Source organism: Heliangelus exortis, chromosome 18 (genome assembly GCF_036169615.1).
Source record: "Heliangelus exortis chromosome 18, bHelExo1.hap1, whole genome shotgun sequence".
NCBI classification, from domain to species: domain Eukaryota; kingdom Metazoa; phylum Chordata; class Aves; order Apodiformes; family Trochilidae; genus Heliangelus; species Heliangelus exortis.
Window position 1 is genome coordinate 2910974 of NC_092439.1, and position 25334 is coordinate 2936307.

The window sequence follows — 25334 nt, forward strand, 5'->3', positions numbered from 1 at the left end:
GCGGGTCTGGCTCCGGGCCCGGGGGAGCCCCCGGCGGGCGGTGCGGGGCGGTGCGGCGGCAGGAAGCGGCCATTAGCGGGAGCCAATGGGGGCGCCGGGCTGTTACCAGGCGGATCGGGCAGATCTCGACGCTGGGCTCGCCCGATCCCGCCGAGACAAAGGGGATGGGTCAAAAGTGCCGCAGTCGGGGCCACCGACCCGGCCTCCGCCAACTCGCCCCGGTGGCAGCCCCAGGCTCCGCCCCCGCACCGGTCGGCCCCGCACCTGCCCGGAGCCGGGGATGAAAGGGGAGGGGGGGGGAAAGGGAGGCGGTGCCGCCCGGGTCCCGCCCCCGCCGCTACCTGCGCGCTCGGTGGTAGCGGGACGGGGCTGCGGTAACACCCGCTCCTCTGTCCCGCGCTACCGCCTCCTCCAGCGGCTCCCAGACAGCGCCCGGCAGAACCCGGGGATGCCTACGGGGCTCGGCGGCCGCCCCGGGGTTTGTGCTTAACGTGGTGCCGCGTCCTGCCCCGCTACTTAACGCGCCCGTCCCGCGGCGCTCCCGGGGGGCGCGTTGCGCGTTACTGCAGCCGCCGCCGTCGTTCTTGCCCCGGGGGCTTCCGACGGCGCTTCCTTCCTGCCCGTTCTCCCCGCCCTTCCCCGCCCGCTCCCGGCCGGCACTTTCTCATGATGTCATCCGGACCCGCGCCGCCGCCGCTCCGGCACCCGCGGTACGAAAGCGCCCGCCGCTCCCGCCCCGCCGCCGGGTGCGCGCCTGCGCGGCCCCGCCACGGGTGCGCGCATTCCTCGTGTGCCGCCTTCGCCGCTCGCCGTAGTCTTCCGAAAAGCCGCGCAGCGGGGGTACATGAGGGGGGAAACAATTTCTCGCGCTCTTCTCGAGGTTCTGGGGAGGACGAAACGACCCAAAGCGGTTTAAACCGGCACGAAGGGGCCGGGGGGGGGGGAGGGGCAGCTGCTCCCGGCGGAGCGGCGTCCCTCAGGCCGTGGCGTCAAAGCTTGGGTGCCTGTACTCCGGCTCTACCGCCTGTCACCTGCTTTCTTTCACCCGCTGTCCCTAATTATTGTCCTGCTAATGAGGCACGAGGTGCCCTGGACATCGATAAGGGAGAGGTGATGAGGTTCCGGGCGTGCTGGGGGCTCTGGTGCGAGTCCCGTGAGGAGAGAGCCCCGGGGACAGCCCAGGTGCTGTGGTTGCGCTGCCTCCCGCCATGTTTCCCCTGGGATGTGCACCCTCTGGAGCTGGGACGAAGCTTGTCCAGGTTGTCTGGATGGGTGCGAGAGGTCCCCAAAGGGTCTCCCGTGGATAGACACGAGTGTTTCTGGATGGTAAGCTCTGCTGAGGCATCGCTGAAGAAGGTGATGAACGTTTCTACCTCACCGAGCCTGTGGGCAAAATGGCGGGTGGCCGTGTGGGGCCTGAGGGGAGAAGGGCTCCGAGGAGCAGAGCTCAGGGAGGGTTTCTGTGGGAGATCCAGGACCGAGCCAGGGAGAACCATAAGCAGAGAGAGAGATGAGCCCAGGACAGAGCAGGGGGTGGCTGGTCAGGGTGTCCTGAGGTAAGGAGACATTGCTGGTGGCAGCAGGGACAGAGCACACTGGCAGAGCTGAGGGAAATCGGCCCAAGTTTAGCCTGGAGAGTGGAGGTAAGAAAATGGAGAAGGGAGGTAAGAGGGTTAGGTGAAGAAAAAGGAAGGAAACAAGGGCTGGTTTTGTTTCTTAATCAAGGGAAGCCATGTTTGGCCAGAAATGAGCCCGTGGAAGGAGAGGCACCTGAGGAAAGCCTGGCAGACAGCATCAAGGTGAATAGACAATGTCTTTAGGCACCAACATCCTCACAGTGAAAACATTAAAACTTTTCACCGGGAAACGTTTTGGTTTTAAAGCAAGCAGCTACAGTTTCTGTTTGGTTGTGCACTGTTAACCCAGAGCCTTCAGTTGACACCAAGTTCTGTTAATATATCAGCATAAAAACGACCAACCTACAAGCTGGTGTTTGATATGGGTTAGTGAGCTCTGAAAAAGCACATCTTAGCCACGTGGAACATTTGAATTTGGTTTCCATTCCCCAAACTGACACTTCCTCCATGCAGGGTTGCCAAGCAATTTAAAGGCATGTTGTTATTACCATTGAAAGCTTGTTGTTGAGCTCTATCTTGTTAGTTTTTGAAGCATGGTGTTATTATTTTTGGTCTCTCTTTTCCCCAGTATTGCAAAACAAAAAATGGATGTGTTTTGTGTTGATGACAAGTTCAGTTCTGTTCCCACTGAAGTCAGCAGCTGTTGGGTTGCTATGATGGGGCAGATTGCTGATGTGATTACTTGCTTGAGGTGGAGGACAGAGGGTTTACTGGAATGATCCCTAAGCCGTGTTAGTCACTAGTGGCAAAGGTCTAATCAAATTTTTCAGAGTACCTTGCATAATTCCTGATGAGTGCCAGTAAATCAGGATGGATCACATACACTACATGAAAGCTATTCCAGGGATGCTTTAGGTATCATGGGGTTTTTTGGTTGGTTTTTTTGTGTGTGTTTTGGGATTTTATTTTTATGTCTCCAGACCAAAAAAAAAAAAAAAAAAAAAAAAGTTCCTGCCAGAAAAGATGCATTAGTACTTGTGATCCAGGCTGTGGAGTAGCTCCATGGAGGCAAACTTGCTTCCTGGCTAAGTGGTAGATCTCAAGAGAGGTAGCTGAAGAGATGAATGCACATTTCTGTGCAGGAAAAAGGTGTGATGATAGAAGCTTATCTTCAGACTGTGATCTAAATACAAATGAGATCTGGAACATTTTTTTGTCACCATCTCCAGATCTTTCAGAGCAGAGAAGTGCATCCTGTCACACACTGCTCCTCTTGCTTCAGTCTGCTCCCCTGTCCTCTCTTTCTCTGCCTTTTGAAAGGGGTAATCTGTATATCAGATGCTTGTAATCTCTTCACCTGCTTTAATTACAGCCTGTGGCAGTTCACCAGTCCTCTGGTAAGGTTCTGGTTCTTGGTACATTAACCTGGGACAGAGGGAGAGGCTTTCAAAATCAGAATCCTATCAACATCTGACACCCACCTAATCGTTTCCATATTCTCTCATCTTTTCTGTTGACTTGAAGTCCCATTTTTGGGAAGCTCATCTGTCTTATTTCAGAACCTCTTGAATATCACTGTTTAAAACGTTTGGTAAACAACCACCATACCTAGAACTTCTCTTTTACTACCTAATTTTCCTCACCATGCAATATTCTCCACCAAGGGCTGAGAGAAAGTGAGGATGAGGTGAGAAAGCAACTTGCTTACCTTAGAAGTGCTGTTCTGGAGAATGTAAACAACTGGGGCTCTAGAATATTTCACTGAAATAGATGCAGTTCAGTAGCAGAAACCATCCTAGAAGGTCTCCTCTGCTTCTGGTCTCCTGTAGATGATTTTCTGGGCTCATTCTAAGCAGGCAGAACTTTCATGCCCCCAGCAAGAGGAGGGCCTTGTTGTTTGCTGCAGGGAGACCCCTGGAAGCTGAGGTTGCCCCAGTCACCTGCAAGGTGTTTGCATCCCTCAGACTTTTTTGAAAACCTCAACTGTTTTACTCCTTGGTTGTAAAGTGGATTGGCACTTCTCTGAAGGACAAGTATGCATTCTTTGAACCTTTAGTAAAAACAATTTGTCTCAAAACCAAGTCTAAAACACTGGGTTATAATTTTGACCTCAGGCATAGATGCCAAAATGATAAATTTGCAAAACTCAGACATTTTTTGGAGCACATGAATTCAATGGGTGTAATACCATCAACATCAAAGAGAGCAGGATTGAACCTGTAATGTGTAGCACTTATAACTACAATCAAATAAATTTATATTGTCTGGGTTTTCTTCCACCTTTTGCCTTGTGTGTGTGAATGTTTGTGTGCACTTTTATGTGTGTGCCAAATGAGTGGGTCCAGAGTGCTGCCATTTTGAATTTGGAGCAGTAATAATGGATTGGTAAAAATTTAAATAATGATGCAGGGTGACAAGCCTTTGGGAATCTGGTCTGCTTGTTTCTGTAAATCAGTAAGGGAAGTGAAGAACTGAAAATCTTGAGAAACAAGATTATAGTCTCAGTAGAGTCTTCAGAAATATTTACATTTATTTCGGTCTGCTTGTGGGACAACTCAATTTAAAATGACAGTGGAACACCACATCTCTGTGAAAACACATAATCCTATATACAAAGTTACATCTTTGTATACTATTTATTTTATATTTATTGTTCCTTTTTGCTGTGTTTGCAATAGTGAACAATGTCAACAGTTGCTGCTTTGTCACCTCTGGTTTCTTCTTACCTGACTCCATCTCCATGGAGCTACAGCTGGTGACAGAAGAGAATGTAAGGTATGATAATAGCCTTCAATTTAACTCAATTGAATTTCTTTTGTTGGCTAATTTTCATTTGTGTTTACATTGTTTTCTAAATTGCTCAGGTTTACAACCTTAAATTGTGGATGCTTCTTCTTGGAGGGGAAGAGGAATTATCTTTCTGAATGTGTGTTGGATTTCAGATGGGTTAAAGTCAAAAAAGTAAAAATAAAATGTGAATGTCAGTTTTAAGGGTGGTCATAGCAGTGTAAACGTTTAACTGCAGCAGGAGTGCTTCTGGCATGCTTTCCATGGAAGAAGGAAGACCTCATGGATTTCTGTCGTGGTCATTTTTGCTGCAGCTAAGCACTTGGCTGCCTACCTATGATGGCTTTTTGATAAGACTGTGCATAGACATAGTATATTTTTAATCAGATGTTTCCATTAGCTTTAATATATTGTACCCATCAGATTACAGTCACTCAGCAAAAATGCACCCTTCGACACACAGTCTCATTTATCCTTGTTCCTTTCCATGCTCCCAGCTCTGCTTTGCTGACATTGGTGTTGGTTGGGCAGTCCTGTTGTGGATTTTATTATTTTTTTTGGGGGGGGTGGTGCAATTAGCCTGATTGGAGCAAGTAGGCCAAGGAACATCAAGCAGTAAAATAAAGTCTTGATGACATATTTGAACTCTTGCAGATCATGGGTTATCTGATCTTCAAGGTCACTGCTATTCTCTGGGAAAGTTGAAAAGAATCTGCCCCTGTTTGAAGTTTAAAGGGCCCTTCTTGACAATTTTAGGATGCAAATTCTGTTTTTAGTGTTTGCAGTTCTGTATAGGTGAGTGTTTCAGAGTATTTACTACCTCTTTTTTAAAAAAAAATATTTTATTTGGATTTTACTGTTTGTCAAAGGCAGAGTAGAATTAGTTTTAATAAATGGAAGGAAAAAATTACTCCAGCAAGGCTCCTTCTACTACCAAACTGAATGAAATTAAGAAAGGAAAATAATAATAATGTGAAAATGAAAAACCTAAAAAGAACTTTAAAATTCCTTTAATAATTTAACTTGTCATCGGTATAAGGAATTATATTTCAGGCATGACTTGTACCAGGCATGTCTTAAAAAGAAAAAGAGAAAGACAAATTGATACTGCCTGAAGAGACTGTCCCTGGGAATAAAAAAGTGCAGAATGAGGCCCTGGGAAGCCAAGTATCTTTTCCACTCTGCAGTCTGCAGAAAAAAGGAATTATGGCTCTTTATCTTTAGCAGCTCTAACAGATGGAACTGGGATAACAGTAGGAAAATATCATCATTAGAAGTTTCTGTATTTATGAGAAGTCAAGTTGTGCTTGAATGTTTGAAGCTATTATATTACAAAGATTTGGTATTAATATGATTAGCTTAACAGTATTCTTCTGTAATACACATCATAAGGTCCTGTCAGAATGAAACTGAATGCTAAAAACATTGCATAATAACTTTCACAGACCATTAAGGTTTAAGGCCACAGCGTGGGAGTTTGTTACAAAGGCACCCTGAAAGCTTGGACACTTCCATCAGGATATACTTTAAGTCAGAGTTATTTCCCCTCCTTTTGGCTTTATTTGCTGCAACATGTGATGCTCTGACTTTGTTCATATACAGGCTGCCTTAGCTGTGGTGGGGTTGTTGCAATAATGCAAGGAATTACAGGGAGGGATCAAGGAGGCTGCTCTCCTTTCATGGGAACCTCAGTATCTAAACTCTTGGCCATTTTATTCTTGCTGGCTGTGGCAAACTATCACCCCTCTGTGTCCCTCCTGTTCCAGTGACAGCATTATCAGGCAGGATGAGGTGTGACTTTCCCTCACTGATGTCGTTCATGCCACTCTGTACTGCTGGGAACAAGGACAAATCACACCCTTGCTTCAGGGACTATAAATTTAATGCCCTTAAGGAAAATGTAGTTTATCTACAAAGCCATGTGCTACTTCTGCCATAAAATTGTTTTATCTACCAGGAGGAATATGGTTTCAGATCCATTTATTTGACTCCTTGAAGGTATGAGAGTTGGAAGAAGGATTACCTTGCAGTTATCTCCTCAGGCTGATTTTGCCCTGGTAAAATGCCATGGGCTCCCATAAAACTCTTGCTGAGTCCTGTTGGGCTAGTGGGGAAAGGTTGTGTGTACTTGATGAAGTTGGAGTGATAGCAAAATGGGAGCTGGAGTCTTTGGCAGAAAAATCTCTCATTCTCCATTGATAAAAAGTTTATGATTAATCACTGGCTTGATTACATTACCTTTAATTAAGCTTGTAAGTGCCCAAGAACAGGAACATTAGTGTGTTTTTAGTTTATCTCCTGACCATAGCTCTGCTGGTATGATTTTACAAAAGGTCTTGCATCAATTTCCCCTTACTACAACTGTTCCAACGCTCAAAGGGGAGTTAAGGTCATGTTCTTCCTTGCTGATGCTTCCACACTTGGAAACATTTCAGTGGAAAGCAGAAATGTAGGTGAAAATATGGGTTGGTTTCATTTATATCGTGGAGTTCCCATCTTGTAGCTTGGATTCATTTATCAGCTTTCCCTGGAGCTCTCAGGAACCCACACAGACATCCATGGGATTTTTTGCCACAGAAAACTGCTGATGCTAACCACGGATCTACAGCACAGGCAGCTGTTAGCAGCAGTTTCTGGTGACCTTCCTCACACAGGATCCCACTGCACTTCACAACCTCATCAAACACAGCCCCACTGCCAGAGCGTGGCAGCTGTTCAGCACAGACTACATGGATCAGGAGAGTTTCATCCAAAGCCACAGGAGCCAATTCTGTCTTTCCAGAGGAGTGTCTTGGGATGATGAAGGGCCAGAATGAAAAAGGAGAATTTTAGTCTGGAGCAGAGCATCTGGGAGAAGAAAACATTGTGAATCTCAGCATAGGTTTCCCTAGAGGAATAAAGGGCACTGATGGTGCCTGGCAGGCTGAGGGGCTTTTGCTGGTGGACTCACTGAGGTCTTGGATCTCTTTCTGCCATTTAAACTATTTTTCCCCTTTTTTTCTGATTCTTTGCATTGGACCATTCCTGGGGCTTTGGTACTAACCAGCCCTTTTGGTAAATTTTGGTATTGTAGGCCCTGAAGATCTCCCTCATTCCCATAGCACCATCAGCACAAGGAGATAAAGCCTTGACAAAAATCCCAGTGGAACTCTGTGTGCACAGTTCCTGCACCAAGAAGTGAAAATTTTAAGTGCAATGTGTGGAATTTGCAAGTGCAGCTTCCTTGTTCCTAGCCCACCCTCTGTGCTATGAAAATATTTTTTGACTAGGGGTTGTTATCCTTACAGCAGAAATGTAACAGCAACAAAGTATTATTTGAAATATCAACAACCAAGGGAACGGCCAGAGCTTTTTGCTTTGGGAGGGCTGCCTTGTAGATCTGCAGGAATCCTCATCTCCTTTTGTCCTGAGGAGGAGTAGGCAGCTGGGATCAGTTAGGAATGATGAAGGAGGGACCAAATTCCCTCAGGAGAGTGGCTGACTGCTCTGGGTGCTGGTATCAGTGCTCAGTTTAGCCATTTTGCTCCAAAATGTTATCCCACTCCAGGGACCACTCACCATAGGACCCCTAACATTCTGTGATTCTGGGAAGAATCAGCCCCAAAACAGAAGACTGAGGCCTTTGGTGGTATCAGTCTGAAGATAAGGAGGAGACTTGTCAAGCCAGATGTTGGCTTTCCTTGCATGCCTAGCAGGCAGCCCATAAGGCATCCATCCTCAGGAAAAGTCTCTTTTAAGATTTACCTACTAGAAAGTGCAGGCAGGAGTTGGGAGAGGGGCTGTGGGGCTGTTACACCCAGCTATTAAGTTCAGTTTGTTGCTGGCAGTGACTGTTTCCAGACAGTTTCAGACACTGCTGTCACACTTCAGTCCTCACTCCAATGGAGATTGGTCAGACACAGTTCACTTGTGCTCCCATGCATCTTCTTGCTAGGAAAGACATTCTCAGCTCAGGCTGGATCTTCTTTCCTGCTCTTGGGACAAGGGAAGTTACCAGTTACCATGCTCTTATTCACTACCATCCCTCTTCTTTAGGAACCCTCTCTGCTGTCTTCCTTTCCAAGCTGATGGAGCCCAACCAGCTCGGGGCCCTGGCTTCCCTGGTGATGTAGTTATCTCATCCATCTGGCTCAGATGATTGAGAATGAGATGGAATTGCACCCAGGTATGCAATTTTGGACTAGTTTAAATGATATAATGTAATTAATAGTAATAGTAATGATAATGATGATAATATCTTATGCTATAAGTGAGAAAAATAAACCATTGTCTCAAAATGTACCTGACAAGCAGTACAATGCAGTGTTACATACTCAGAGGAAGAATAGAAGTTACTTCACTCATTTTCATCCCATCCTCTGAGTCTTGTCTAGCCTGGGGGTTAAATCTAGGAGACAGAGTCATCTGCATGAGAAATGTGGAATGAACCATCAGCTCAGGCTGATAGGAACTGCAGGCTCCCACACAGCCCATTCCAAACAGTGCTATCAGATGGAAGTGAGTTACATACATAGTGTGGTGTGTCACTAGATGTCTTTGCAGCAGTTTCCCACATCACTTAACAGCTTGTTTAATGTCTCATAATTAACCAGTGATTTTCTCACTATCAGTAGCAATACAGCAAAAGACCTAAAGGACCACCAGTAGAAAGCAAACATAATGGAGGGCAGTAAGTGTGTGTCTGTGCCTCTCCTGAAAAAGCTGTTTGGCTTCCAAAGTCCTGTCAATTAACTGCTAATAGTTTGGTTTGGTTCTTTCAGTATAATATTGTAGTCAGTCATAGGAAAACAGCAGAAATCTTGATTGACTAAATTCTGATGTGATGGAACTTTGCAAAGCCAAAGCTTTTTCTCAGCTTGCACAAAATAATCAGTTCTCTTCCCCTGATTCTCAGAAAAAAGACTTGATCGTGGAGTGATTGTACCAAGAGCTGAGAGCTTTGGCTTGAACCTGTAAAACCTTCCATAAAATATGGCAGTTTACAGATGCCTTATCTGGTATGCCACCTTATTTGGTATTAAATTAAAGCAGAGACATAGAAAGTGTTTTAAGATGCTTTTCACCTCCTTTTAACCATGTACCTTTGCCTGTTCAGTATTTTGCAAAGTTTGGCAGTTGTTAATGGGTTTGCCAACCATGCAAGTTTAGAAAGTTTCTCTCTCTTATAATCAAGATCAATGGTTTCCTCTCTTTCTAATTGCAAAACACTTTCTTTATCATGAAAATTTAAAATTTCCATAAATAGCCTTCCCAAAGGCTAAATAAGTGCTAAACAAAACTAAAAACAAAGTGAGAGGAAGTACAATGAAAATAAATAACTCAAATGCAAAGCCTGAATTCTTTCAGGAGGGGAAACTTGCGAAGTGCTGAGCACCCTTGAGAGCTGCTTGCATTGATAAACTTCTGCATTGAGGTGCAAAAGCATCCTTCAAGGCCTCTTAAAACAGCCCTTGTTAGCCTTCCTTCTCAGGCCAAAGTCCAAAGCTGATTCAAGGCAGTATCAAGCCACAAAACTTTAGTCATAGAGGTGAAGGAAGGAACAGCTGGCAGATGAAGATGACAGATAACAAAAGTGTGTCTTAGATGAGCCTTCTGGTTACTGAAATGCTGCTGAATTAAATATTGCCTTTCCATAATTTAACTCCTGAAAACCCAAAATATTATTCTACATGTTATGCACAGCTGATGCACAGGAGTGATGTAATATTGACAGACAAATACAGCTATTGTATTCATAAATGTTCTCTTTACAAAGCAAAGAGCATTGTAGCAAAATATACTCACTGCTAACATGATAGACTGCAATGTAATCAGTGTCTTGGATGAATTGAGAACACAAACAAAAATAGATTAGCTAACAACTAAATTGTATTTATCTTGCTTGACAGGGCTAGTTCAGTAATGAGTCATTTTCTGATCTAATACTGCTACCATCTCTAGTATTGTGGGTGATTGTTACTGCTGAGAGAAAAAGTTCAAACAACCTGAAGGCTGAAGAGGCAGAGGAGTATTAGCATGGCTGTTGTAGGAGTATTAGCAGCAGTCTGCCTGGTCCCCAGTAGATGCAATATACCAATTAGCTGCAGACTTGCTTGAGCCATGAAACCAGGGTCTCAGCCACATATCTCACTGTGCTTTTGTGAAGGCTGAGTTAGTTTTCCAGGCAGGGGCAGAGCTGAGGGGCCTGACAATATCCTCCCCATCAGCTGTGCTCCCCACTCTGCTGAACACCACACTCCTCACCTTCAGTGTGTGGGGAGAGAAGAGAACAACCCTTGCTTAGCTGACCTCTTGGGCTGTTCCTGGGCACTGCCAGCCCTAATGGTATCAGTTATTCTTTTGGGACAACACTGGGATGTAGCCAAAGGTTAGATTCAGCCACCTTTATGAACCCTGCCTTTATCTACCCTGCAGTGACAGCAGCTCACCCAGACCTGCCTCCCAACTAGCTGGCACAAGTATGGATAGCAGTGTAACTACAGCAGCCCAGCACCCAGGACAGGTTAGGAGCCCAAGTATTTTATTTACCCAGGGGCCTGGGTGGTTTTGCTGGCCACCCTGTGCTCCATGCTGCAGCCAACCAGCTCAGGCATGTCTTCACCAGCAGCATTGCCATGGGGACTGTAGCACTGCTGTGTCTATTTGTTAGCAATCAATATGGGTGAGCAGGAAACTCTTACCTCCAAGCCTGCTTCTTTAAGGTTTAGAAGCATCCTGCATTTATAATGGAGAGTAATTACCCTTTTTGAAAATAGTTGTCAACTTAATTTTGAAGAATAAAAACCTTGCGTTGAGGTCAGTCAAGTTCCAAGTGGAAATGTGCTGTGGAAGACAAATATTAAAAGCAAGAATGGGCATGAATGTGATTGGGCTTGATTCTGATCAAGTTTACATTTGTTTAAAGGCCCAGCCCAAAGCCTGTGAAAGTCGTTTGACTGACGGAATAAATCAGCTGAAGTCAATGGGATTACCCCACTGTCAGCCCAGTATGAGAGATCAAACCCCAGATCATTATCTTACTGTGGTTTTCCTTTTTGCATACTGAGAGGCAGTCGGTGTGAAGGGCCATTGATTGTTTTGTAAAACAGCCTTTAAGTTCAGGGGGAGTCTGCCTGCCCGTGGACTCTTGGCAGGATATGGCCCATAAAGCTACAGGGAGGCTGAAGATTCACCCCCCTGGATGTGCACTGCATCTCTTTGGTTTTCCTGCCAGAGGTAATCAGGCAGTTTATGGCTTTTATATAGAGAGCCAATTGACTGCCTACATGGGAGAGCCTAGCCAGGCATGAAAATATTAAGTGAAAGAATAAGTTAGAATCACCACACTCTTTGGGGAAATGCAGATGGGTGACAGTTATCACTTACCACCTTGGTCTCTTGTTCTTTTATCTGAATCAATTATTTAATTTTTTTTTTTCTTTCCTTTTTGTGCATGGTGATGATGCTTTCATGAAAAGCTGTGGAAATATTGAGTACCAGCAAGTCAGAAGAAGTGAAGGATGCAGAACTGCAGTTTTCCCATGGCCTGAAAATGACTCCCTCCCTGGCTTAGGGCAGCCACAGGTATGCTGTTAATTTTAAGTCCTCTTGCCAGAAGGCTATAAAATGTCTTTTCATCTTACGTTACATAAGTATCCAACAAATAAGAAGACTGTTATTACAAAGGCAACCACATCGAAAAAAGGTTTCATTTACTCTGAAAACCTGCATTAAAGACTTCAGAGGTCTCTGTGTAACTTGTAGGTTGATGAACACTGTTGGAGAGGAAAATTCATTGAAAAGAGTAAGTTTGGTGCAACATCAAATGGGGATGCTACTAGGAACCACCTCATAAATCTTGTTAAACGTTATGATAATTTGCTCTCAAAGAGGAGCTTGTATATTCTTTCAGCAAACCAGACAACATTCTGAAAAACAGTGGTAATATTTAGCACTTCCTAATCAAACATTTTGGTAAGATTTCTGAACTAAAAAGAAACGATCTGTGTATATCAGGAGTGAAAACTGTGAGGTGTTAAGTACATCTTAAGTTGTGAAAACTCATCTGAGTCTGAGGATGCTCAGGACTTAACATAAAGTACTCAAAGGCCACAGGAAGGGTCTTCAAAATCTTCATGCTTCTTATCATGAAGGAAACAATTCTATTTGACTTCTTTGAGTGTTGAATCCTTGCTTTGCACTTTGACATGATTTTCTTCAAGCAAATAAAATGGGGTCTTGTGCCAGTAAGATACATTGTGACAGTGAGATAAGGCATAGGAGGATGCCTCTATGAGGGTGGTTCAGCACATGCATTCAGCATACCTCGTGTTGTTTACCTGTATTATATCCTTCTACACCTTCACAGATTGATAGGTGTCAGGTATATTTAAAATCTATTCACACTTCAAGGCAGCAAGGCATCCTCACCTGCTCATTTCACAGGAAAAAGGAAAAAACAAGCACCCAAACAATAGAAATCACCGTGGACATGTTGACATTCTGCTTGTGAACCAATATTGTCACAACCAATAGGCTTAGAAACAGCAGACCAGTTGGTGAATATGAACTGACTAAAATTAGGTCCAATATCCTGATTGAAGTTATTACAATTAACTAAATAAATACACATTCTCAGTTAATTATTTTTGTAATGCCATTGTGCCTAGAGGCCACATGTGAGAGTGAGAGTCATCCATACTAAGCACTGCAAACACATCCAGTTAAGATACAGCCCTGGTCTTGAACAGCCTGCTGTTCATATAGACAAAAGAAACAAAGGACTGGAGGCAGAAATCATTCTTTATTATCTCCATGACACAGAAACAAGCCCAGAGAAATTGAATTGTCTTGCCCAACACTGTATAAGAATTATTTGGCAAGAGAAATTATTTGGGAAGCAAATAGAGAACATCAGTCTCCACTTCATAACACTGCCTACCCTTTCTGTACTGCAAACTCTTTTTTGCTGAAGACATCTCTGGACTCTTGTTTCTTTAGGCTTCTTTCTCCCTTTTTCTGCAGAAAACAAATCTCAGAAGAAAGCTGAAAATCATGAGTTTTCAAAAGTAATATTCTTAGGTCTCTACCAAGCAACCTCAAGTTTGTTTTCCAGGCCTTGATAGATTCGTTTTGTAGTCAATCAACTAGTGGATTTGAGGAGGTTTGAAAACTTGGCACAAAATAAATAGTCTGTTCTTGCAATCTTAAGTGTGGAGGTACTTCCAATGATGCAATAATGAACTTTTCCAGCAGTTTAGCTATGAAATATGACATTAAATGGGTCCTTGAGTCAATCTGGAACCTGAACAAGTCAATGTCGGTGACATCTTCCTGGCCATAAAATTATTTTCTGCCTCTTTGCCAGACTGAAAGTTCTAGGAAAGGGTCTAATTGGCAAATTATAGAACAGCATATCAAACAATAATTTTCTCTGGATAGCCACATATCATAAAAACCTCTTTTGAATAGCACAAATGTATAATTTGAATATATGCTTATTCTCTGGTTCTGGAGTATTTATTTACTTGGCAGTCCTGCAACTGCAACAAGAAACATTGTGAAATTAATAAAAAGATTATCACAAAAATAAATGGCCTAGATATCTCCCTTTTTCAATCTCCTGACTGAAGAAGTTGGGGGGGAGAGAGGGAAAGAAAGTCCTCCATATCTGTTGAGTGCAAGAACCAGGTTTCCAAGTGTGGAAAGAGCCTTCAGAAACTCAAGTGAAGTTTTGATCCCTGGCCCCAGTGTCATCTGTCTTGGAAAGCTTTCTGGTTTTATTATTTTAAACAGGTCAGCAACAGTGAGATGGGAAACTGTAGACTTCATAACAAACGTTTATGCAGTGTTTTAGCAAATCATCACATAACTGCAAATGGAAATTTAATATTGATCCTGGATCTCTTGCAAATCACCTATCTTTTTGCCAGTGGCAGCCCCAAACAGCAGCACCTCCTGGTTTACAGTGGTGAGCACTTAGCACAGAGGAGACCCAGAGCTCTGGTTCTCAGGAGATTATTTTGGTTCTGAGGCCTGGGTCCTGAGTGCAGGATTTGGGTTAGGGGCATTCCCTTTGCTGCTCCTCTCCCTCCTACCCACAGCTCCTGCAGGAAGATGCCTCTCAGGTCCTAACACCTCCTCCTATCTCAGCTCCTCTCTGGATATTCAAGGCTCAGACCTGGAGCATGCAGCTGCCCTGTAGTTTGCACGTGGCCAAGATGTCCCTGATTCCAGATTGCCACTGTGGAGGGAAGTCCTCAGCAATGAATGAAAAATATTTTCCATTTTCAGCTTCATGTCAGATTAATGGAAATTTTGCAACTCGTTCAGACTGATAGAGTTTGTGGTATGTTTGCTGGTGTGAACAGGAACACAAGAGATGTTATTCCTGTTTCCTGCCTTTGAACACAGTGAAAATATGATCTGGGCCCTCTGCAGTGGTGTTTGCTGACACTTTTTCTTTAGGGAAGTAATTCGGGAAGAACAACAAAGAATTCTTCAGCAAACTTCCTTGCAGAAAAGGTTGGGTCTTGCCAGCTCTCAAAATTAAACCAATGTTCCCGTCAGAAATGCCTATTCAGGCTGACATCAAAGAGAAAAATGTGAGCAGGTCAAGGAGTTTAATTTCCATGGCACTTGCATTTGTGATTCACATGCAGGGTGCAGTAATGACTTACATGCCCATTGGCAATAATGTAATAGAAGGCCAGTGTGAATAAAAAGAAATATGAATCAGAGGTAACAGCAACGGGCCAAATTCTGCATTCACTTGGATATGTGGAGCTCATTGAAGTTGAGCAGTGTCACACAGAGCATGATCTGACTCTTTCTCACAGAAGAGTTTTCATGAATATGGACTTTATGGAGCCCCCCGTGCAGTTGCTGGTAGCTTGGGCTGGGGTTTTCAGAAATGAGGAGCATTCTGCTGTTAGGGGCTGTCAATCCAAGGTGCTCACGGGGGGCCTGATGCCAGAGGGCTTCTGTTCACCATGTAGAGATCAGGTCCCTTTAATGTATCTCAGGCTGAACACACTGGATGACTCTGGAAAATCTGGGTTTCAGGGCATGTTTCCTGAACCATTTGAGGTGTGTTTTCATACCAGCTTTGTAACTTCTCAAAATCTCTAGTTAAGGTGGAGGACTAGATCTCCAGGTATGAAAGCAGAGGTATGTAAACTTCTTAACAGTGTATATTCTCCTACTACTCCTTATTTGCTTTTCTCATAGGATGATCCAACTAGGCATTACAGAGTGTTGATAAATAGATTTTCAGGCCATTTAATTTAACCATTACTGCATTTCCATATCAAAGATTTTACACTTGGCATGCCTGAGCTTATTTTATTTGTAATCTTTTCTCAAATGAGAAGTTTGGAATGTTTTTTCATTATGTGTTTCATCTGCAGTGTACTGCCTTCATGTTATTTTTTAAGATGAGATCTTATACACTACCTCAAGTCATTCTACAACTCATTGACTCTTATTTATTCTGGCCTCCTAATCTAACACAATTTCTATGTTGAAACTTGTTGCTATTTTTTTTCCAAGGATACACCATATGATGTTAAGCATGTGCTGTATATCAAAGTGCAAATATAAACTAGTTGATAGTCTGGTCACACCCTGGATAGGTGTGGCAGTTGGGAATTTTTCACTTTCTGTCTGGAGATCAGAATGTGCTCCACATACAGGATCTTGGTTGGGAGAAAGCTGCTTGGGTTTTTGGTTTGTTTTTTTTTTTTTTTAATGTATGTTGTTTGAAGAGCTAGGAGCTAAATAGTTGTACTGTTTCCAGAAACAGATTTTCACTTGTTTGGCTATATTTAGAGCTTCAATCAGGAGATTTGAAGGTATGATAATCCACTGCCCTACTGTCTTTCCTTCTTTCTCTCTATCACTATCTGGGTAAGAGGATGGACGAGCTTAACTCTAATGTCAGCCTGAGGCATGGTGCAGAGCTGCACTACTCCAAGAGAAACTCCAAGGAGGAAGTATGACTCAGAGAGCTGCAATTCCTTCCATGGTTCCTCCTTGTTCCAGCCAGGGAAGTAAGTTACTTCAGTATTTGTGCAGCTAGACTAAAGCTTACTTCTCCCTTTGTGCTTACTAGCCTCAGCTTGCAGAATAGAAAGAGGAGGGATAAGGGTGTGTGCCAGAAAGAAGGCATCATCAGCCTGGGAAAGGGCATTTTGCTGCTTTTGACACCTTGATTGCCCAAGTGAGACAGGGACCACTCCAGCCCCCTGTGGGATTTCACTGTGAGCAGTCACCTCGTGGCCACCCACTTATCCTGGGGATTTTGCAGAGGGGTACATGATTGCCTGTCTTGTCAGGCATCTTTTACATTAATACCAAGAGCAATGCACAAACTATTGGAGAGCTTTATACTCTTTTTTTTTTTCTCTGTAGATTGTTACATCCTGCTGGCTTTCTTGCTTAATTTTCAGTCTTTCATTCAATAAGACATAGGCTCTATCAGGCTAATGTCACCAGACACTTCTGAATTGCCTCTCACACAAGCAATTTCTCACAGAATTTTATTTTCCATAGTTTTTTTATACTCAGCAAAGGCTTTGCAGGCAAAACACGTTCTTTGCCAAAACACTGATGAGGGTTTTCATAGTGAAATATTCAAAATCAGTGTTTCTTCCCTGGTGATGCAACTCTAAGGCTGGAGAACACCAACTGACGTATGATCTATTTGCAAATGATGCACATGACTCTTCACCTGCCTGACATTCTGCTCAGAATCAACACACTTCAGGGAAAAATATGGAAATTCACAGCCCTTTTAATATGCTTTTTCATGGATGGACAAAGAGCAGAAATACTGTACTATAATACAGAGAGATCTTTAGCTGATCACTGTATAAAAGGAATTCATGATATGATAGCAAAATATTATGTTAACTGAGAGTGTCAAGTGAGAGCACATACTAAATACTTCTGTGATGCACTGGCCTGAAAGATAAAAGAGGTCAGGAAAACATGAGAGGAATTCATCCATATGCACATCAGCTGGATGATCCAGGTAGGAACAAAACCTCAGTACTTGTTACTGTACCCTCTGTGTTTAACAGGGAGAAGTTTTTGGGAAGTATCTCACAATAAAAAAACCAACAAAACAAGGAGTAGGAATCAACTTCACAAAAAACAAATCTGGCCCTCATATGGTGTTCAGCAGCACAGATACATAAACACTCATATATGCTCTTGCCCTTCCTGGCTGAGTTATATAGTTTTCAAAAATAGCCTGTGAAAAGAAGATTCAGATGGCTGGATCAACTTCTGCTTTCAGTAAAGTGGACTGAACACTGAGCTGAATTTATACTTCCACATGTGATTTATTGTGCTGACACAAATAAAGCTCATCCTTACACTGTGAGCTATGAGTGGCATCAGTAATAATTCACCTGAGTACCTGACAGAGAGCTACAGAAGGAGAAGCATGATTCATTTGAGCTGGTCTTTATTCCTACACTGGAATAAGTGATTTAAAAGGAAGCATGCAGTTCAAACATGCAAAACTTTGTTGTATTTTGCATTAGTTTATTGAAATATTTTAAATAGGCTTAATTAAAATAATCACTTGAGCCTTTTTGACAACTTTGTAAGAAAGCCTTCTGTGGCTTATTCTTAAATATCATCAGACAGCAGGCTAATTGTGTCCAAGTGCACATTGTTGCCCCAGGTAGCAGATAACTTCCTGTGTTGAAATGATGACTTGAGAGTGATATGTCTGAAAGTAATCTATGAGAACTCTCTCTAGCTGAATGCTTAGCCAAGGTATTACACCCATTCAGGAGGTATTAAACTCATACACCTTCTAAATTACTTGATGGTTTAGAGTTCATATGGCTCTCTAATTTAGTCAGATTTCCAGTGCTAACAATATCTGAGTCTGCTGAACTGCCAGGGACACAGGTATCTAATAAATGTGCTTAGCTGCCTTTAATTGCACAGATACACAATGGACACTTTTCCCACAAAACTGTCCTATTCCCAGTTAGGAATGTGGAACACCACTTTTGAAATGGGAGAATACTTCAGAATAGCAAACATTTACGTGTCATGCTTTGGCAGTTCTGAACACAATCAAAAATATGGCAAAAGAACCTGTAGTGGTCTAAATCACGTTGCCTTTTGAATAGAAGCAATTTCAAACTAATTCCATGAAGGAAAATGTTACCTGTTTTGTATAGCCTCGCTTTTTCTTTTCTCTATATTCCTCTTTTTCTCATCCTCTTTTTAACCTTTTCCACCTTCCAATGCTATGCATAGAAGACATAAAAACCTAACTGAAAGCATACATGAGATAATAGAATTAGCAGTTTGGGCAGGGGAAAACCAGGCCACTGCTGGAAGTGCAGGAGATGGTAAAATACCAGTAATGCATATTGATATCTGCCAGGGCTAACAGAGGAAGGGTTTGTTCCTTGTAGTGTTTTGGTTCCTGAGAATGCCCCTTGCCTTCTACATTGTGTAATATAGCCTGAAGAAAATGTGGCTAGGAAAGGAAAAAGGTAACACTGATCCTGCTTTAAACAGGATTTAATGCTGTGCTCATCACTGCAGTGTCTGAGAGCAAGATATACAATTGCTGTTGCAGCACAAAGTTCATGGAATATCGAGTGTTGATAGTCTGTGCTTGGAGTCTGCAAATGTATGTACAGATGGATCAGATCCACAGCTGGCATCTGTCTGGCTCCAGATCTGGTCCAGTAAGTTTCTAAAGAGTAGTTCACGACAGACCATTGAAAACTTCCAAAGAAAGTCCCAGGGCACATGACAGAAATGGCCAAGTGGGACAGCACAGTAGAAGAAAGAAATCCTGTGGGTTCATTTCTTTAAAGCATAGAAGTCATTAATCATTTCTATTCCTTTCCATTTAAAACAGCTGCCTGCCTCCATTTGCTAAGTAACTGCTTTCCTAACCACACAGAAACTAAGCTGTGGGCCCCAGAATGCTCATGCTTCCAGATATTAATAAACAATTTCCCTCTTTCTCTGTGTCAATGAGAGCACGTTAACATTCTTAGCATCTGGTTTTGGTAGTGAAATAAAACACTGGTGCTTCCACACTTAATGAATTCCTTCCAAAAATCTTTATTGCTTATCTTCTCAACCGAGGCTTCGGAGAAGTTTAAAAGCTTGTCTTGAAAAACCTCTCTGGCCTTTGACCTGTCACCTGTGCTGTAGGATGTTGCTTTTTATCGAATTAGAAAATAATCTCTCCCATCGTGCTTACTTGCTCATCTTCTTGTGAAACCGAGTTATCTTTTCCACATAAACTCACACTTCAGACAGCACACTGTCTGTCATCTGCACGGGCTCTTGCAATTACTGAAATGCCAGCCAGCAGGTGGAGACGCATGAAAGCAATCTCAGTTCAAGGCAGGCTGCTTTGACATTTCATTCCCATAGCCCTGGCCAAGCACTCCAGCGGGCCAGAGCCAGAAAATATAGCTGTTGGTTTCATGGAAAAGTTCAGAATTAAAATCTTGGCTTGCTGACAAACATGTGACGGAGCAGCTTCTACTGTAGGGCTGCTCTGCACAAAGCCCCACAGAAGAGCCATCCAGTCAGTACCTTTCATGTATCAGTGAATCGTGGAGGGAAGGAAGCTTCTGCTGACTCCAGCCTGACCTTGAGCCATTCAGTTTGTTCAACAGTTTAGAGCTGCCTGTCAGCCTCAGCTGTGCTGAATGATGCAAGGAGCCACACACGCTCCTGTCTGTGCATATTCACTCTTGGCCTTGTGCTGTACAGCACTGGGGCTCTGATGGCTCAAAGCCATACTTCACCCAGATGCATTTCCACCTATTTGCTGTAAAAGTGCAGCTTGAAATGGTATGAAAACAGCTTTGCTTCCTCTGTTCCTTTCCTAACTCCTCCCACCCAGTGTTTCCTCTTTCTGAGTGGAAACACCATTGTAATAGCTATTTCTAAAATATCCCTGCCAAGATCAGGAAGTGCAGAGGAATACGTAAGTATGAGGAGGGGGAAAAGTAGTTGGTGAGTTATTTTGAGAGTGGGGAAGTTGTTTACATGAGTTTGGAGAAAAGCTGAGGATAATTCTGTGGTGGTGTCAAACCAGGTGTTAAGTTTCTAGCTCTGGTATCTCTGTAGAAATTATAAGTAACTGCAGTACTGGGTCTGCAGAATACCTAATGTGAACCAATTGTTTTTAGTAGAAGAATTCTGTGCTAAAATACTCTGTGCCCACAAACTCTTCCCTTACACCAAAGATCATTGCTGAGACTAAAAAACAAATTTGAACTGAGAACAGTGACAGCATCTGTCAGCATGCACATGGGGGTATGGAAAGAGGGAAGGAGATGGTGTAAGATTCATAGAGCTTTCAAAACTTACACAAACTATCTGCAAACATTTTGAGATGTTTCAGAGTCCAGTTACATGATGTGCTGGCAAATTGGGTTCATTGTGGAGATACTGGTAAACATGGTGTCTCCATTTGCAGCTCCAGACTCCTCAACATTTAACAATTCTTGGTTAGTTTAGATGGATTATTGGAGTTTATTATTCTTCCTTTAAATGAGAAAGGTTCTTCAAACCTTTCAAATTCAATTTCAGTGCTTGTAAAGAAACACATTTTGTTTCTTTTCCATCCTTTTGGATTCGTCTCCACCCCTCCACTACCTCACCTCTTGCTCTCCTCTTCTTCTCTTTGGAGAGCAGAGTTTAAAATGCCATTGAGGAGATTGCCTGCATGCAAAGTCCCTCAAACATAAACACACTTAAAGAACAGATTCATCACAGTGTGTTTCCAAACTGCATTCCATCTGCACCCTTATCCATTGGTCATTAGCTCAGATGTTGAATGGACATTCCTTAAAGTGCAGATTCTGAAAGCATCCATACTGCTCAGCAGTGATTCATCAGCTTCCAAACTTTCTCTGCTCAAAGTGACTCCGCCTGGGGACTTTGGGAATGCTGCAGGAATTTGCTACACTGAGCCTGCAAAACTGACTTCTGGTGATTAAAACCTTCTTTCATTTGACTCAGGTGTTTTACCTCATTTGTTCTCCCTTTAAAAGTTTGGAGTATCTTACTTTATACATAATTAGAAGAGGTTTTTAAGACCCTGACTGATTTTCCACACAGGTTTGCAGCACTGTGACATTGATGGCTTCTCTGCTGTTACCCTGACAGAAGACTCAGAGCCATCATGAGGATGCTTGTCAGGAGTTTACAGATGACAGTGGTCACACACTCTGCTTGGGGATAAGGCAAGTTATCACCATTGTTCTTTACCTGTTTTTTAGCTTGTAAATGACTGGGTCTAAATACCTACCCACAAACTGAAGATATTTATTGATCTATTGTATAGCATTGCCTGGAGAGAGTGAGCATTTCACTTAGATGACTCAGAGGTTGTTCTGTTGATGGATGTGTCCTCTAATTTGTTGTGTGCCTGATGTGTGTATCTCACTCTCTGTGTGCATTCATTTATGTGTGCATATATATATATATATATATATAATGGTTTGCTTTCATGACATATACCCCTTAGAGTCTTCTTCTTTTGAGGATTGTTTTTTAAATAATCACTATTAATCAAGCAAAAGTTACTAAAGCAAAGAGAAAAAATCTTGGTTTACATAGGGAGCTACCAAAGATACTTGAAATAAGGAACAGGTTATTATTTAGGGCAATGCAGTAAGGGTGCAAGAGGACAATTGAATTCAAGTGCTGGATTATTTGGATTTGCTTAGTATGTTCTTGGTAAATTGCCTGATCTACATGGTGATTTAGTTCCCCATTTATAATATAGGGACAAAGCTTGACAACCTTATTAATAAAAAAAAAAAAATCTATGAATGAATATGGACTGTGGGCATGATGGTGCTGACAGCTTATTCAGAACTTACACAGCTTATTCCTCATGGCCAGGCCTTGCTGTTGGGCCCAACCCTAAACAATATTCTGTGGCAGCTCTCTAAAAATGTTGGTATCTGTGGCACCTATTCAGAGTGGAATTGGGTCCTTATTGGGTTTTGACAGAAGACAATGAAATAAAACTAAGGCATAATCCCAGTGTACAATTTTAGGGCAAAACACCAAAACAGTTGTGCCAGGACCAAGTAGGTCTCTAAAATAAGCCTCTAACAGAGCTGTGTTTGCACCAGTCAAACATATTAACAAAGTGATAAAGTGTTTCTGAAGTATCACTTTGAAAGATATTCTGGGAGCACCTAACTTGACTATGTAAGTGCTGCAGGCTAAGAATCTTTGCCATCTCTTTCCACAGAGTATGAAATAGGTGCTCTGTAATGCAGCTACTTGAAATTTCTTCCAATCTGAAATGTATTTCCTTCCATCATTAACTTTATGGGTCACATGGATGCATCTTGTACCTGTGTTTCAATTACAACATTTGGTTTATGTTATAAACTTCTCTTCCCACAAGTACGTGGTGGTGTTGTGTAGAATGCACATTCCCATAATCATTTCATATGTTTTCAGTCTTAAAAATAAAGTTTAGATAATGAAAATACAATATAATTATACACATGGGAGCCCTGGTTTGGAAGAGGTTCAGCAGAATTCTTTGATAAAACAAGTCCCCAACCACAAAAGCTGCAGACTGCGATTTGACAGTCAAACATATATAATCACTTATGCTAAATTAAAGGCAGTGTCACCACGTTAAAAGCAGCACATTGAAATCCCTTATGTCACTTTTGGCCAACAAGTGACAAATACTGTAAATCTAACCAAATGCATCCTTGAATAAACTCTTAGTAAGTTTTTTTTTAAAAAGGTGCTTGGAGTTATATAAGGAAACGGAAGTGCAAAGGGTACGTTTGTACAGTGTTAGTTTCTGATTCTAATTGAGCTCTTATGCAGTCTGCAGCCTGGTCCTTTTTTGCTCTGCACAAATTTCTAGTATCCAGAAATGGTCAGTAAGAGGGTTGTCAGAGCCAAAAAAACAATCCAGAATTATTTTACTAGTCAGAAGAGAGATGTTAACTCTGTGAAGTTAAACACCTTATTGTTTAGGTGGGATTTTCCATCTTGCATTCCTGCTAACATCTCTTCCCTGAATACATGAACCCTCTTTCAGTCCACCAGAACTGTCTCTTTGTGTAGAAAGTCCATGGGCAAGATCCTCCATGGATATGAAATTTTGTAGCTCCACTGAGAGCAGCAGGATGATGCTGATTTACACCAGATACGGATCTGGTTCACAGCATGTTTCAGTCTGAATTCACAAAGCATGGAGTAATGTGAAACAAGGAAGTGACTTTTGTGAAAAGCATTTTGGAAAGGAAAACCAAAAATGATGGATGTACCACTGGGGCAGAGGGAGTGGAGCCTGCCTCAAAGAAGACCTTGTAGAGCTGCCAACCTCCCCACAAAATGTGCTGCTGCATTCAGAGAGGAGGGGGAGGTTTCTCCAGGACAAATGCAGCCACACCAAGCACCCTAATAACTGCTTTGTAGATATTTTTATGTATTGTCACATCAAAACCAGACAGAACTTCCCAAACATTTGAATTCGACCCATCACTGATTAATGGAAGGAGGAGAAGGATAATGGGTGGGAAGAATAGTCATTGTGAAGTGCCATAACACTGGGCAGTAAGCCATGCTATTCAACAAATGAGACAATACATTAAAAAATAAAACTTTGTTTTCAGGGGCCTTCTATATATATCAAGAGCTTGATTCACAGGCCACTAAAGTTAATGGGAATCTTTCCTTTGACTTTAATCAGCTACTGGTATAGCTATTACAAAAGAAGAGTTAATACAGCTTTGCACTTACTCAGCCTCTACAGATCAGAAAATTGCAAGGTTGAAAACAACTTTTTTTTCCTCATATGTTTGGGATTCATTAATGAAAAATCAATACTTAGTGACATTAAGGATCAAGGCTAAAGACTTGCCTGGACCAGAGCTTTGTTGAGAAGTCAGTCACAATTCAACTGGAACAATATTCAGTTGTTTCTACAGTACAGGAAATGCTTGGATCACTTTTTCCCTTCCTCTTCTATATAACTGCAAGTGTATCTAATATCCTGGACACTTCTACTTGGTAATTTTGACAGAAAGTGACACTGCTGACATTAATTGGCACTGGGAAGTCAAATGGTCAGAGCAAGTTGAGGTGGCACAAAAGTTACTGTAGATATTTTCATTTCTTCTGTGACATTGTATGCCAGTAAAGAAAAGAAGAGATCTCATCATCACACTTAAGTGTGGTACTTAAGTATCACAAGGATAATGTCTTTTTTCCAACCAAGAAATGGAAGGTTCAGCAGTTCACTGTAGAAACCAGGAACAGTTCACATCTCATTCAGTTTTGTACTTAGGTTTACCTGAAACTTCAGAGATGTGGATGATGGTGTTATTTTTTTACTCTTCCTGTCTGGAAAGACTTTTTCTTTTAATCTTGACTTTTCTAAGTTTTTAAAGGGCTTTTCCCTCACTTCCTTATTGCAGAAGAAATGTTTAGTCTGAAAATCTGACCTTGTGAAACCAGCTGTAGTTCCTCATCCAAAAACCAGTGCATAAGTGCTAACCATGTCCAGTTGACTTTTTCTTTGACTCAGGATCTTAGCATGTGCTGAAGATTAAATACAAACTTTTGCTTAAAATGGGGTGCTTTCCAAAGCAGACTCTTTAATTATTCATGTTAAAAGTACAAAAAAAGTAAGGAAAAGCACAGATAATACCTAGGAAATGTAGATTGCTGGAAGAAGGCAAAACAGCCTGGCTCCCTCTTGACTTTGCCTGGATCAAAGGGAAAAGTTGAGGCACTGGCTTCTGCTTACATTTTCTTCTTTCATCTTATTGATAGGAGGAAACGAGTGCAGCTCTCCAAGACTTTTTGTCCAGGTTCCTCCCTTTGCTTCCCTCCCTTCCCAAGACCAGTTCCTTTCCTCTTCTATCCCTATCCAGCAATATTCAGCTTTGCATTTTGAAAAGTCTTGAGCTGACTCTGTGCAGAGGGAATGGCCAG

The 25334-nt window shown here is 42.4% G+C and overlaps 1 long non-coding RNA gene across 3 annotated transcripts; it reads left to right on the forward strand.

Annotated features, from left to right (window-relative positions):
• Positions 1-304: 304 nt before the first annotated feature.
• On the forward strand, positions 305-22484 carry LOC139804621 (uncharacterized). 3 transcript variants are annotated; one of them, XR_011729457.1, is made up of 4 exons: positions 305-840; positions 8400-8529; positions 11822-11927; positions 21471-22484. It is a non-coding gene; the product is annotated as an uncharacterized lncRNA (long non-coding RNA). The 3 variants fall into 3 exon arrangements; XR_011729456.1 differs by lacking the exon at positions 305-840 and adding an exon at positions 854-1326; XR_011729458.1 differs by lacking the exon at positions 305-840 and adding an exon at positions 1606-1799.
• The last annotated feature ends 2850 nt before the right edge of the window (positions 22485-25334 follow it).